The sequence below is a fragment of the Strigops habroptila genome, chromosome Z (genome assembly GCF_004027225.2).
Source record: "Strigops habroptila isolate Jane chromosome Z, bStrHab1.2.pri, whole genome shotgun sequence".
Taxonomy (NCBI): Eukaryota; Metazoa; Chordata; class Aves; order Psittaciformes; family Psittacidae; genus Strigops; species Strigops habroptila.
The window spans coordinates 7,025,013-7,041,554 of record NC_044302.2 but is presented as its reverse complement, the minus strand read 5'-3'; the positions used below and the strand labels follow the sequence as shown (position 1 = coordinate 7,041,554).

Genomic DNA, 16,542 nt, shown 5'->3' with positions numbered 1-16,542 from the left:
GGCATTTAGAAGACTATCCTTGGAGATAGCACACTTATTTCCTACCCTGACTCTCTTGTGACAACTAGTTATTATATTTCCTACACCAGCTGTGGTACTTCAGTTGATACTGTGGTAACCATTCCTGAATGACCGCTTTTTTGTGCAGCTTAAGTATCTGCCACTAAATACTCTGCTTGCAAAACAGGCTATGACTTGGTTTTCAGTCTTCCACCTCCCTAATATATTCTCAATCTACACACTAACTAGAAATAGTTTTCTAATTCTTTACCATTTTAATAAAGCAGTCCATAAGTTTAAAAGGGAGAAAAGATTGAAAGTTTCTGGATCCTTTGAATTTTCCATTTAAGTCAGTGGAGTTTCTCCAGGTTTGCTGGAGCAGACTGTGGTCCTGTAAGAAGCATCTCTTGTGGTTCACCCAAGATGCTATTTGGGAAAATTAGGAACCTTGCAAATGCTATACTATTATTTTAAAGTAACTTCGTAGTTTGGTTTCTTATGATGCATGCAGGATGAGTTTGGAAGCTACAGCAACCAATTGTGGCCACGTTTTGGATGATAGTAGAGACTTCAACACTGGAAATTTGTCCAAGATATCCTATAGGCAGGGACTGAGAACGAAATTTGCATTTCCACTCCAATTCTCTGTGACTGCTACTGCCATTTATTCTTTCATTCTCCTACCACCAAACTTATCTGGCTTGTTATCTTGTTATATTTTATATTTGTATCATAAGATTCCCAAGGCTGGAACAACTTTCTTTGCAACTTCTCTATACAGCACATTCATGGGGAACTGCAAAAATTTGGCCAGTTTATTGGCAGATAATAATAAAAAAACAAAAGTCCTCTACACAAAATCCAGTCTTTAAAATCTTTTGAAAAGAGAAGTCAGTCTAAGTTTCTCAAAGCAAGAAAAATTATATTCAAGTAAACAAACAAAACAAACTCTTGTCCATACTATCAATACCTCAAGGTTTTTCCAGCATCAAAGCAGGATGGTTTCAGCCTCCTCCCAACAGTTTCTCAGACTGTTCCTCAGTTACAAATCCCTTCCTCAGCCATAAGATGACCAGAGGAAGCTCTTGAGCACAGGAAAGGCTTCAGACCCCAAAACCCTCCACAAAAAATGAATGCTTTTAGAACCAGTGAACTGAGATTTTAACCAATTTAAACCAAGTACAGCATCTTCACCAACACACCAGGATTCCATTTCAGCGCTCTTGACCCAGATTTTTTTTGTGTTTAATTTGCTTTATGAGCAAAACCACTAACTTGTATAGATGGAAAGTATGGTGCGCTCTAGAGTTGATTTATGTAGACCACTATGTATAACAGAATATTAAAGGGCCTGGACATCATGTAGCATTCCCATTTGATTTAGAGAAATGAAAAGCAGCATCAAAAAAGAAAATACCAGGTTACATTATGTTTCATGTTGCCACATATCTTATATATTTCATAAAACCCTGTAATAACAGGAAAAAAAAACAGCAATAGAAAAACATTACTGGCATTTATGATAACCTGTACCTTGAGTATTCACAGACCTGCTGAGGTTTTTTTTCAGTCTTATTCTCCCATGTAAATTTAGTCTGAAGCAAATAACAGACAACTGATGTTGCATTACAGAAAATCCCACATCAGCTACATTATAATATTTTAAAATAATGTTACAACCTCTCAACCATCATATGCTATCAGCATTGCACTAGATTAGTTTTCTGCACTTTTTTCATCTTCAAAAATCTGGACAGAAGATTAGTTTAGGTCATACCATCAACACAATGATGTTGGTGATTTCTCAGGCTAAATTAAGGACATATATCTATCATGGGAGCCTGATTTTACCTTTGTTACAGAAGCTGAGTGCTTTGCATTTACACATGTATTTAAATTTAGCTTTGGTTGCATTTTTACAGCACTAGCTTGTGCAGTAGTGATAACATTATTTGAGTTATGCGTTATGCATGTATATGGAGGCTTGTATGCAGGATAAAAATTTACAAGCCAGACTATATCACAGCAAAGCTACAGATATCCCAGGCTAGCATCCTGTAAGTTCCGTTATTTCAGCACATGAATCCTTTTCCTGCCTATGCTGCATACAAAGTGACATGGTCAGCATCACTGCCATGTGACAAGTCTCTGACAGTAGTTTCACACACCTCAAAATGTTTCTCCAGCAGAACTCCCTGGCTGTCGTGCCGGCTAACAGCAATCCCAGAGAGGGGCAAATCTGACCCTCTCAAAACACAAACACTGAAAAAGAGAAAAGACAAAAGGGCTGAATGCCTAGACCAGTTTCCATACTGGATGAAGGTGACTTTCAGTTTTAAGAGGAAAAGTAGCCTCACATAAGATTTAAAGACAGCTCAGTAGGGATCAGTTTCACAGGAAAAAAAAAAGATTGCTGCATGAACATCCATTAATTCATTACAGTTGAAGTTATTGCACAGGATGCAGACTCAGAAACACACCAGCATGAGATCTGGAGTGGAACAAAATCCCCTTCCCTGTTCTGGAACTGGAAGGACTGACAGCTAAACTAAAACAAAACAACTAGCTGATGTGTACATGAAAGCCATTTAAATAAGCTAGTACCAAACAATTCAAACAATTAGAGAGGCTTCACCTCGTTGTGCTTGCACGTATATACCTACACTATATATTTGTATGGAATTCTCAGTTCTTTCAAAAAATCTCATGTCCAGTGGTTTATGGAAACATAAATTGTACTGATTTACTTCGCAAGTCTATGCAACATACTGACAGGTTTCAGAGTTAAAGGCTGAAGCCCAGCCCCAGAAACTATTTAAAACAAAGCCACAAGATCTCCAAGCCTCAAACTGGCACGTTTCACCAGAAAGGTGATGATTTAAATCCACTAAATTTCACACAGAGTAAATGAACTGCTGAAACTTGGTCTTTAACCAATGCTTGGAGCAGACATCAAATTGCAGGGTCTGAGATGAGAAAGGTTCATCCAGAGGACATTGCAACAGGTCTGAGCCCAAATAGGTATAAACAACCAAAGTGAGCGTACAGCTGCGTCATTATTATACTCAGATGGCCAGAAACATACTTTATGTCTTGATGATGTTGTATACAAGGGCTGGGAAAACCAGTTCTCCATTATGTGGGGATTTTAAGGATGAGCACATCTTTAAAAAGTTTGAAGGAGAAAAAAAGAAAAATCAAATTAAGATCCTGCTGATAGTGAGTTTATGTTAATGTTTATGTTTCACTTGAATCAGAATCAGCAAGATTTATTTTTGTAACAGTTGGAGACTTTAAGACATTTTATATCTCTCTGGCTCAGTGATATCACATAAGCACCATGTGCAATGGGTGTACGAATCTGAAGGACTAGAGAAGATGCCTCTGCAATCTCACGCTGTTGGAGTGCTGTGCTCTGGGAGTCAAGCAGTTGCACCCACTGGGAAGAGCACTGCAGAGTCAGGAAGTGAAGAGATACCATTCCCCACCTTTTGCTTTCATGCAAAGTATTTAAAAAAAACAAGCCAGCCTCTCAAAAAAAATCAGGTTCAAACCACATATCCTGGAGCTTGAACCTATGTCCTGAGGGCCTCCAACAGCCCTGCTATCTTAGGAAGTTTTTCCTGTGTCAGTGGGGAATTTCCCATCAATTTGCACAAGGGATACCAAGGGCACAGAAATAACCATGTTTCAGTCCAAGACTCACTACTGTTGAAGTGACTCCTTGGACTCAAGGTCTTTTCAGACCTCAGGAACATTATAATCATGGAATCATAGAATGGTTTGGGTTGGAAAGGACCTTAAGATCATCTAGTTCCAACCCCTGCCATGGGCAGGGACGCTCACACTAGACCATGCCACCTAAGGCTCTGTCCAGCCTGGCCTTGAACACTGCCAGGGATGGTGCATTTACCAGTTCATTGAGCAGCCTGTTCCATTGCCTCACCACCCTCACAGTAAAGAACTTCTTCCTTATATCTAACCTGAACTTTGCCTGTTTAAGTTTGAGCCCATTACCCCTTATCCTATCTCTACAGTCCCTGATGAAGAGTAATAATAATGGGTAATAGCATTCAAATATAAGGAGATAATATTAACTGAAAAGCAGGTTAAATTTTTTGATTGCATGTAATATTCCAAACAAGCATAAATATACTCGTTTTACTAATGATCCATATATATATACAAACTACACACTAGAGATGTCAGATATCCATAATTTAAAATATAATGCTTGAAAAAATTGGTCATCACTGGCAGTTAATATGCACTCAAATAAGGTTTAAACCTGAAATAACATTCTTAATGGCTAATTTTAAATAGTGGTGGGTTTGGTTTTTTTTTTTCTTTTTTGAAAATAGATGTTAAATTATGGGCGACACTATGTATTTATAAAACAAATTGCTTGCAGGATATCACAATTTTCCTAAAATATTTTGTAGCAGTCAATCAGAGCTCTTCATTTGCTGTAAGGAGAGGTCACTTTGTGAAACAACCTTTGCCTACAAGTTACCAATATACATTTCAATATAACTGCAAAAAACATGACCTGTCTCTAGGAATTTGCCTGCAAAGAGAACAATCCAAATCACTCCCACTTTATTGGAAACTAGCTGGAGTTCTACTGTTCAGTTTGATGAGAACATAACAGGGCCCACACTCAAATCAATATACTTGGTTCCCAAAACTTAGTTTTCACTAAATCCAAGAAGAAAACACACATAACCCTGACATTATGATTCACAATCATTCCAGAGTAACAGCATCAGATTTCACCAGATTATCTATAAATTTCATTATGATTCTGTACTAATTTGAGGTCAATTTTCACAAATTATGAATTTGCGAATCTAGTTAACTCCAAGAAATTGGTTTTACTACCACATATGGATTATTTCTTTGTATATATCTTCAAGGTTTTATTTCTATTAATATCACTGCTTGCCTCTGCATTAGAGCTTCTGCTCTCTTCTTGCTGTTGAGGCAATAGGAGCCTCAAGATATGGGTTTTTTTCCGATAGAAAAACATGGCATAAAAATAGCATAATCAGGCCCTAGATCTTTTCAGGAAGTATCCAAAATGAGTGATTAGAAGCTTAGTGTGGCCTGCCAGGCTAGCTAGGTATTTTTATGCTTAAATAACGTTGGTGGATTTCCCTACATTAACAACCTAATACAAATTAATGAGACACGCTAAACAACAGTCAATGCAATACTCTTCTTTTGCTTAATTGCATATAATCTTAGCTTAGTTCAGTATAATACTAGCTGCAAACAATTAAATACAATGGTAAAGCAGTTCATCAAACTTAAGGTTGATCCATGCCACGTATTTAGACTTCTTTCCCCCGAGGTTAGAAGTTTAAGATCAGTATAATACTGAATCATATCCCTACTTGTAGCGCCATTATCTTCCTCTTCTTTAGTTCCTAGACAAAAATTGATGAAGAAGCCTAACCTCTAGATTTTTATCAAGCAGTAAGAACAGATCCATCACTTGGTATAAATCCACATTGTTTCCCTGAAGTCAATGGAGTTGTATTAATTTACTTTAGCCAAGGTCTGGGCCTTTGCTTTTATCTTTTCAAAGCTACAATGTCAGATAACAATCACTTGGGTTTTTTCTCCAAAACAGAATCAGCACATCAAATGCCTGTTTGATCTTGAAGAGATCATGTTTTATTGGCATAATAATTTGATATTATTGAAAACACTGCTTGAATATAAGCTTGCCTTTTTTTTCCCCCTCCATTCTAATTCACCTGTGCTGCAGAAGTGCATAGTATGTACTTACAGATCTATAAATAATTAAAACCTAAGAGGGCTGTTGGGAAAATTGCCTCAACTGATCATCAGCCATATCTCACCTGTCTAGACATATTTGCATAGCAGTTATTCCCATCTTAAAAAGGGGCCATACATTATACGAACCACAGGTGCCAAACGAGGATGGAATAGAAGCTTCTTTCTTAACTCGGGCACATAAGTCCTAGCAAGAGCCACTAGCCTCAAATCATTTAAGTGCTTTCACAAACTTCTCACAACCTCTTGTCTCATCCCATCTAGAACACATTTCATTTCCACTTGACACAGATAGATACCCATCTTTCTCATCTACAAACATTGATTTCCACTAACATCTTTGGACTTAAGGTTTGAAGGAAGGCTCTAGGAAAGTAGGCACTACTTAGCAAACACCAAGAGACTGTCAAAATAAGTCCACCAGCCTTTGTTTTTCAAGGATCCTCCAGAGAAGCCATTTTACCCCTTTAACAGTGGGTACAGAGCAAACAAAGAGTAGCCTGAAAAATGAATATACAAAACACACCCAAAACCCCTTCCTCTCTCAGAGAGAAAACTTAATTTTACTAGCTATTTAAGAAATTCAAAAACATGCTTACAATTCCCAAAAGCAGGTCATCTAAAGCAACAGCTCAGCGTCTTAATGATCAAGCAAAATAGTTCTTGATATCATCTTCCTCCACTGCAGAACTCACTCCCATCGCAGCTACCAAAAGGAAAGTCACACTCCACATTACATGGTTTATACCCTCTCTCAGTTCACTGCAGCTGAAGCCAGCACCATCCTCCCACAACCAGGCTCCCTGGCAACAGTTTTGGTGGTAAATGACACCTGGGGTAGATGTTTAATTCAAGCAGAAGATTAACCTTTCCTTTGCCAGTGATTTAGCCCCGGTCTACATACATCTCATCACAGTCTTAAACACACACAGATATTCCAATGAAAGCAGCCTGTTCCTCATTTGCAATTTCACAGAGTCCGAAAATAATGATGTGACAACAAACTCAACAGAATTTGCTCTAGGGCACAACAAGAAATAGACAAGATTTCCATATTTTTGGAGGACAATTTACTGTACTTGAAAGAGATAAATTCTTTCTGTTTACATTAACCGCCTCACTATTTGGTCCAATTATTCCTACTACTTCAGCAATCATGTTATGCTTGTTCAAGAAGAAAGAAATAACAACAGCTTATCTTGTTGAGAGCAAAGAACAAACAGTAAAAAATCAGTGGATGCACTTAAGCACTACAGTTGTTGCTATTGTGCTAAAGAGATGATTCATGTTCTCATAGCAACTAGGGTGAAAGAAAAATGCTCTTCTTCTGAAAAGCATTCTGTTGTAGTGGTTAAAGAACTCTTGAATAATCAAGCCAAATGGAGAGGGGAAAAAACACTTCCCTATAAAATTATGTTCACTGAACTCAAGGACATGTTGATCTTTACATTATATCGATCTTCATATGTATCTCAGTTAATAATCTGTCACTGCTGCATGATATTAAGCAAAGACGAAAAAGAACAGCATCAAATATCAGAAAGCACTTTAAAAAAGGTGAATCTCCTAGCCAACAGCTGTGGCAACTGAATGTTTATTGAGGCCTGCTCAGGACGAGCAGGGAGGATCAGGAGGAATCTGTTATCATACATTCAAACCCAAATGCTCTTCAGCCAGAACCATTCACACAAATGATTACTACCAGCTCTTTACAAGCTGCCCCATACATTTTGCATTCACATGGCTAATTCACCACAAACAGCAAGCACCAAATCTGTTTTGGCATTGCTGTCACGCCATGCTCATGTGTCACTTCGCTCTCACTGGATGCAGTCACAGCACATTGCGGGGAACTGGCAGGAGTGACAGAGAAGTTGGAGTGGACCATGGTCACGTTAAGCTGACTTCATTGGTTTCAGTGCACTGTGATCTTGTCCTCACCCATTGACGTTTCCACTGTTATCACAGTCAAAATAGATCACAGTTTGCTAGCACACCACTGTCATGTTTTATTCATGCTGAATATGCTTTATCCCCCCCCCCCCCTTCTCTGCATCCATTCATGGCAAAACGGCTTTCACAAAGCACTTGGTAAGTTGCTGCAGGCATGGGGGGCAAGTTTGTCCTTGACCTGTGTTTTAACACTCTCCTCTGCGGCAAGCTTTAGTTTCAAATAATGGCCAGGTTGTGGAATTAGGAATCAATATTCAGGAGCACTGGCAAGAGAGAGAGGGTTTAATTTCCTGGTACGTGTCAGCATGACAGCAAGTTAGACCTAGACCAGGTAGCATCAGTTACGAGCACTACCTTCTGGGGCTGCTCCTAGAATGAACTTCCTGAGAAGGGATAAATGCATTTGCAATCAGCTTCACTTGCCCAGCATTACTGCCCTTTCCTCTCTCACCTTCTCCTTCATCATTCTCCTGTCCTCCCCTCACTTCTTTTCCCCTCTTCATTTAAAGAAGTCTCAGCTGTCATTGATCCCCAGTGCCAGAGCTGTGTGTGACCAGCACCATAAAGGAATCCCTGCTTCTGGCAGGACCAGCTCACCCTAGCAGACTGGAGGCTGTTTGGATGACAAAAAAGCCACTGTGGCTGGAGGAAAATATATTAAGTCTCTTGAACCGAGAGCTGGGCAGAGAAATACTGCAAAAACTAGTAGAATCCCACCCAAATGAGGGGATCCCAAAAATATGCTTTCAATCTTACCAAGGTATGTTCCGCATGATCCCTACGCGGGAGTATTCAGCTCATAGCCAGCAGCTGGCTGCAAGATGGGCTGCAGCCTTTAATGCTGATTTCCTCTGCAAATTTGTGTTGCAATTCTGCAGCCACAGAGAATTCTGTAAATGACCTTTAATTAATAGTTTCATCCATGTATTTGCCCTTTTAGTAATGAGTATTTTGAAACTAAAGCCATATTGGTCAATTCTCATAGAAGTTTTCTCAGCAGGTTTTGACAGCTTTAATGCAGGAAAGTGGGGTGGTAGCAAGATATCTATCAAGAGATTATTATCATAGAATCATAGAATAGTTAGGGTTGGAAAGGACCTTAAGATCATCTAGTTCCAAACTCCCTGCCATAGGCAGGGACTCCTCACACTAGATCGTGTCGCCCAAGACTCTGTCCAACCTGCCACTGTTTCCTTAAGCTTATCCAAAGCTTTCTAGGAATTTTTTGGAATGCCCCAAGGTTTCATCATCCTCTCTCTACATCAGCAGGATTCTGGCAGAGAAGCATGGCTGGGTATCAAAGACCACCAGGAGATGCTGGATTGACTCAGACACAGCTCCCACCGGAATAAAGTTGCTGTGACTGCTATGAAGTCCTGCTGGAGAAACACAACTGCAAGCTCAGCACCAAGCCCTAGAGCTTCTGATGGGTGCGCTACAGTGATCTCCTCTGGATGTAATCATTTCTGTGGCTGTTCACTAATAATTTTTAAGACAATGACTCAAGCATGTGCCTTATCCAGAGATTTCAAGGTACAAAGAGATTTAGCTAAACTGACAAGCAAATTAAAGCTCTGCCTAGTCAGGCAAATAGGTTTGAATTTCATTAAGGCTATTAAGTTTTTTTCTCTAAAATATCTGCAAAATATGTAAATAATAAAAAGAAACATTCCTCTGCTCTATTTTAGAGTCTTGTTGAAACAACTAAAACAATTTTTTGTAGACCAGGTTTTTCGCACCCCGGAAACTATCCCAAAATGAGATTAATTTTCGCCCTACATCCAGCAGCTCAGTCCCTCTTTTAGCTTCTTTATACTCTATATACTCTTCTATATACAAGTTTACTGAAGGCAGTAAACTTCACTTTAAAATTTCACTGAAGTTGTATACGTTGCAGTGCGGCCGGTGCAGAGGTGGGGAGCATTCCTAGCGTGAACTTTTCTCCACTCCTACAAGGTCTGGGAGCTCTTCCCCATTTGGAGTGCTCAAAGCACTTTTCCCCATACACAAGCATTTCAGAAATAGGCCAAAATGTCTTCTAGCTAATTTTGGTTTCCAGAAAAGTTAAGCTGCATGCATATGGCTCTATTATGATTAAATGATGCAGATCTAAGTACTCTGAGTTTACAAAAAGAAAATGGTTATGAAGTGACTGTTTTCACTAGCTCTCTTTGTGTGCTTAGAACATAATTAACTGGAGGACAGGCTTGCCCTGGCACAAGTCAAAAACGATTTAAACAGAGATCTTTCAAATTAAATGTTTGAGAGCCTGCTTGTGGGTTTTATGTATTTCGGGAGGGCAGATTCACATGGCAGAGTATGCCAGGAAGTATGGGAACAACACAAGAAATGCCCATTTCTTGCAGTACCTCTCTTGCTTGTCCATTCCTGAAGCATTACAGCAGATGATTCATGAGGCCAAGGGTGTTCTGCAGTGCAATTTACAGCTAGTGTTGGTGTCACTTCTTGACACAGTAAAGAGAAACATTAATACACTGTAGTTTGGTCCAAAGGGAAAAATAATCTTCAGAAACAGCAAGCTGTGTTCCAGCTTGTTCCAGCTTTCAGCCAGCTTGTTCCTCTTAGATGTCAGATAGGTAGCCCTATATAGATCACACTTCAGCTCCAATAGCTTTGCTGGCCCAAATCACCATGCTGTGGTGACCTCTGCAATTGCCACCCCACCAACACCTTCCCAGGACAGCTTGGCTTGACCATGAAGGGTACTTTACTCTGCCAGAGAGTTCACTCTGGGAAACTAGAGGCATTTGTATGTTGTTCCCAGCATGGAATGGAGCTCCATCTTCTTCCTTTATCGTAGCAAGATGATGGAGTTTAACTCCTTAGAGCCATTTTTTTCCACTGCCAACAGAGCAGTACTTTTTAAAGGAGCAACAATTTCCTTGCATGTGCTGCACTGTAGTTTAAAGCAGGCTTCTAAGGAACTTTTGTCAGTGTCAGCACCAGTATATTACAGTGCCTGCCACCATCCATGCCAAGCTAAGCCAAGGGAGACATTCTTCCTGGAGATTCCAGTGTTCAAGGGATTTCTCATGTCTAGCTGAATTTACTGAGGAACATCATAAATTATCCTGGATGGCTTCTAGGGACAGAAAATGCTTTTGAAAGCTATGGCCCTTTTTGCCTAGAAGATGAATTCTCAAATGCTCATTGCGGACACAAATCAGCTTTACAACCATGGTGGCACCAACAGGAAAGCAAAAGTCAAAGCTTGATAACAAACATGCCCTGTACTTTTTCATATTACTTTCTTTCTTTCTATGAGTGTGCGAGGTTATTAATGTTGTGGTAGGGATATGATCCAAGTCAAGGTGAATAAAGGTTACTGCTGCTGAAACAAGTGGTTCCCAGGCCTCCAACATGTTCACACCACTACCTCTGTGCTCAGTAAAAAAAAAAAATAATTAAAAACTTCACAATTAGATCTCAACCACATCAGTCCCCTGATATATCACACTACCCAGCCACATGAACACTAGTGTCTGCCTCAAGGAGGGAAGCAGAAATGTGTTGCTGGGGGCAGGGATGGTTTTGTTCCTCAAGAGCTGCAGATGGTGTGTAAAAAAATACAGCTTTAGCTTGTACACAGCAGCCCTTCCTGGTAGACCCTACTGGAAGAAGACCTCATGTCTCACAAAGGCTAATTTCTCCAGGAATTCACCTCTGTCCCCCCTTTCCTCCAGAACAATGTTGATTTTATTGCCGAAATGCCTTTGGCAGAAAGGAATTACATTTCTGCTTGGCTGCCCCAGATTAGATCTTGAGTGGCATGGATTACATGGAGTCCAATCAGGAAACGTAGTGATCTTCTGCCTTAGCCAGATACATCCAGGCCTGGAGGTCTGCTACAGCTGTGTCGACAATTCAGTAAGTGGCAGTGCCAGAAATTTAATACAATATTGCTCTTTTTGGCTGCCAAAGTAGCTCTAAGGAACCATTTACACTGAGTACTGTAGAGTCCAAAACGTGGGAGGTATTGCCCAGAATGCAAGTGAAAATGTGACTTTAGAACGGCACATTGGCAACCAGCCCTCTTGCTGCAAACACAAAGAGCCAAGACCATTCCTAGTATGAACTGAGGAGGATGGACTCCTCACTGGTGTTAGCGAAATCTGAAACAATGCAGATCACCACAACCATGATCCAGAAACTGTGTGTCTACAATCAGATCTGCTGTCCTTCTCAGAGCTGTGGGCTGACTAAAGTTAATATTAAGTGGGCTTCTGGAAAGCCAACCATCTCTTACACATGGGGTACCACTTATACATCAGGTGCTGTGTGGGTTTGAGCCACAATATGAAAAATGGTGAGCCAGTTCCTCATCTTTGTTTTATCACAAGTTCCTCTTAGCCCAATACATAACCACCTGGAGTGAAGGAAAGATTCCCACAAATAGTGATTTAGTTTTCAGTCAGACTCCTCAGGGGTCCATTTGTTTTCTACTCTTTCACTTGGTTTTCCCTTGGACCACTTTAGTCCTTAAGGATGGTTTACATACTGCAGGAAATATTTTTCTTACAAAAACATACTGCTCCTTTCTCCAAGCACTGCTCTCCCTTTGGACACCAGATTTGCACTGTTTCTCACAGCTATTTCTATTCCTCTGCAAGTTACCCTTTAACAAAAATACTATTCCAAGATACATTCCTCTCAAGTTCAGTAGGATTATCTGGTAGGTACAATACTCACCACAGCATCCCAACCCACTTCTATGAGGTATGCAAGTATCAGAAGCCTCACTCTTTTGCATCATTACAGATGCATCATTACATTTTCTATTGCTGAGAAAACAGTACTGCCTTGCTCTTCCATGCTTTCAAAAAAAGTAAGAGGGAAGAACATAAGCCCAATTTTCCCTTCTTTTGCTTAAAGGATAGAATAGTTCCTACCAGACATACTTGAAGAGCTGGAGGAGTATTTCTCAGGAAAATGTGTATCTATCTGGCACATTTACTCCTGGGCATCCAGAGTTACCTTGCTAAAAGTGCTCTGTTGTATTGCTGTTTGCTAAACAAGCAGAAAGTTCACTCTGTTCACCTTTGTGTCCCATTCATAAGTGAGCTGCTTAACTCTCTATTCCAAGCTGTCTCCCTGCCTAATAAGTTCTTTTATTGACAGCTTGCCAGCAACAGCCCTAAAGTCAGCCTGCGAACATAAATACAGCCTCTTGAGCTTGCCTCAGTATGTTAGAGGACGTTTTCAGCACTGTCGACAAAGCTTTAATGGTGCGAACTCGGAGCTCGAGTACTACTGAACACTCCAGCGATCAACACCCACAGAGCATTGCAGAGAGTTTCATTCCTAAAGTATTTTAGGAACCCTTGAAATCACAGGCTTTCTCTCTGCTCTGCAAAATCTCATTTTGGAAAACAATTTAGACCATTTTTAGTTGAAGAACTGTTGAGATAACCCTGCCTGACGTGTCGCTCTCGTCTTGCCTTTGTTTCCAATGTCACACTTTCAAGCCACCTGCCTTTGCTGTCCAGAGGGTCTCACCTTTCCAAACCACTTCCTAGCATCCATTAACATACATTAAAAGCAACATTTCTTGTCCCAACTCCATCCTGAGCAGCTTGAGAGATGGAACATGTCTCACTGGCCTCGCTGCCTGCTGGGTGTCATTACCCTTTGACTAAATCTAAGGGAGTCTCAAGGCTGTTCCAGCTAACACAGTGGAACATAAACCATGCTGGTTTGGGGCAGCTCTCGAACAGCTTGTCTTTGACCTTTCCATGCTTGCGAATGCAGCTGATTACAATCCCTGGGTCACAGCTAGGAGTTCAGAACTTCTTCACTTCTTACTTTTCTATCATACAGAGCAATAAACAGTTTTGGAAAATTAGTGCCTTGTGTCCCATTCTTGCTTTAGAGTGCCTGTTGCCTTCTTTTACACTAGCTTCAAGCAAATATGCTGCAGCACACAGCCAGCACAGAGACCCTGCACACTCCCTATCCCAAATTACACAAACTTTGAGCTTTAGGGCTGGCCCACATACAAAGGTTGCAATGGTTTAACAGTTTTTAAATTGATCTAAAGCAGCGCAAAAGCCTGCACAGAGGAAAGGCTACTGGTTTGCAACCATCTTCTAAAAAATCAGACAATTACTGGTTGATGCAGCTATTATGTTAACTTCCTGATTTAAACTAATTTGATGTAAGCTGGTTATAAACCAATTTAAGTGTGTCCAATCAGAGACATACACTGGTTTAACTAAATGGATTTTGCAGCTGAACTGATGCTACTATTGTCCGTGAAGAAGCCTCCAGGCTTGCACAGCCTGCTTCTCCATTGCTTCTGTCTGCTTTCATTTACACCAGGACTGTAAACATTACCAGCTCCTGGCAGTACAGCTGAATGCCCACGCAGAACAAGTGGAATGCTAGTACAAACCCAGAATTTTTTCATTTCTCTGTTCCCAAATAAGAAAAACATTAGTATTTTATCACACAGCATATAACTCTTACTGACTAGCCTCCTACGGATGGCAGTCAAGCATAAGAACCATTATAGGAATGAAAACACATAGTCTCATATTTCAGTGGCAACAAATCGTCATCTCCAACCGTACAGCCAAGCACATATCTGAACTAATTCTAAGGAAAAGAGGATGTTACCCTCAGGTGAAGCCAGTGAAAATGAGCAGAATTAGGTGCAGCATTGACAATTGTTCCTGGAGAGCAGAAGAGCGATTCCCTGGCCCCACGGCAGCACACAGGCACTGTAAGAAAAAGGAGAGCAGAGAAACTGGTGCACAAAGGTACTTTGCAACGACTTTCACTTGCTATCTCATACTGCAAGTTTTGGCTTTGTGCAGATTAAAACAGGGTGTCTTTGTGTGGTGCTGCTCTGATCTCAACTATTCACTCAAGCTTTAGTAACACTGGAGCATGATGCTCCTCCCAGCTCGTCAGTCTTCATGATGTTACTTTTCATGACTGTGGCATTTCCCCAGGCCACATTTCCTTCTGACCCATGCAGCGTGGCTCATCAGTTCTGAATTAATCATCTCCTCCTCTAAAACCTGCTTCTATTAATAAGAACAGATTTGTTCTGGGAGTAAAGACCCAGATGACACCACCCTACTTTCCTGTCCATTGAGTTACCAACAGTTCAATCCAATATAGGAAATTCAGACACATTTGAAATGACCACAAGACATTGCCTTTAAAAACGTTTCACTTTCTGTAAAAATCTGGGGAAAACCCACTATTTTTATCTTCATTGAACAGTGTTCTGAAATGGATTTTCAAAGTTTTGCCATAAGGAAAAAAAAACCCAAACCCATTTTTATCATAACATTCCTGGAATTTCCTCATCAAAGTTCTACACAGTTGAAAAGGCATTTCTCATCACAAACCAAGCATTTTGCAAAAAAATTTCAACCAGCTTAAACAGTAATGCAATTTTATAGTGCACAGATACAGGTCCAACATAATGATATATTAGTATATTGAGCTATCACTGGTCTGTGATACTACAATCTCTTAAAAGCTTCTAGCATTTTAATAAGAACTGAGGCCCAATTCAAAGTAAAGAGAAAACCCTTAAGCTCTGAGTAGACATATATAAACTGACAGGCTGACTATATTATCTAAACTGCTGTTTTATAGCTGTATTATGCACTCAATCTAAAAAAAAAGTAACATAAAAAAATGTATAAAGATAAGGCACTAGTGAGGGGTGGAGTTGTGTTTTTTTCATTAGATACATTCTTTGATTCCCCTGCCTAAAATGCTGCAGTCAGCAGTAGCTTAATTCTAAGTTATAATTAGGGTTATGCATTAAACCAGGACTCTTGAGCATGTGTAACCTAAAGAAGTTCAATGCACAAATGAAAAACAGGCCTGTGGCTGGCTGACTTGGCATCAACCAAGATACCAATATATAGTAACAGAATAAATTTAAAATGAAAATTAAATGTGGTCATTATAGCTTAAATTGATGTCATATTTGCCAACTCTTTATGAAACGAAAATTTGAAGATAAGCATGATTTTGGAGGAGGCAGTGTGCCCTGATACAGAGCAGCTTGCTGGGACTTGGGGTGCATTTTAAAATAATTTAACATTAATTTTACAGTCTACAAAAATGATGTCAACATTTTTATTTAAGATTAGTTTTCTCCAAACTGTACATGATACATAAACACACAACTGCATGGTACATTTTAGTTCACAAAAGACTATTTTTAACTTTCAGAAACTTGTTTGCTTAACAGCACTGATTATTAACGCCATCAAGTCAATGAGTGAAACAAAAATCAGATCTCCAAGAGAGTTAAAAGACTTTTACAAAATTAAGTGCCTTGATTAGTAGGATATTATTGCACTTTTATTTCTCATATTTTGTATTTCTGGCATAAAAGGTGGAAAGCCCTGTGTCTTTATGGACAGTTTCCTTCAAAACTGAACAAGACACTGAACTGTGGAGAGTAACTTTCCCAATTTTCTGTATTTCAGCAAGTATTTCAACTGGTGCAAAAGACATCATTATTGTTGGATGCTTCTGTACCCTTTTAAGGCGTGATGGTGTTTAGCAACACTACACATTTTACAAGCGTGCAGCTAAATCTCATGCAAATCAAGTATTAAAGTATGTAATTGCCATGCTAATAAAACCAGAATCACAGAAGGGCAAAGCTGGATGTAAGCAGTGGTTGAGCTTAACTTGCATGTGCCTTGCGAGCTGGGGATATACCTTTACATACCAACTGCCTCTCTGGATACTGGGAAGAATTGCCACAGCCTCGATTTTCTCTGTCCACAA

The 16,542-nt window shown here is 39.9% G+C and overlaps 1 long non-coding RNA gene across 1 annotated transcript in view; it reads right to left on the bottom strand.

The window, feature by feature from the left end:
- Positions 1-16,542, bottom strand: part of LOC115601366 — a 111,581-nt gene that overhangs the window by 8,988 nt on the left and 86,051 nt on the right. Inside the window, exon 2 of the long non-coding RNA XR_003989319.1 lies at positions 14,392-14,495. This is a non-coding gene — a long non-coding RNA (uncharacterized LOC115601366). The remainder of the gene's footprint in view (positions 1-14,391; positions 14,496-16,542) is intronic.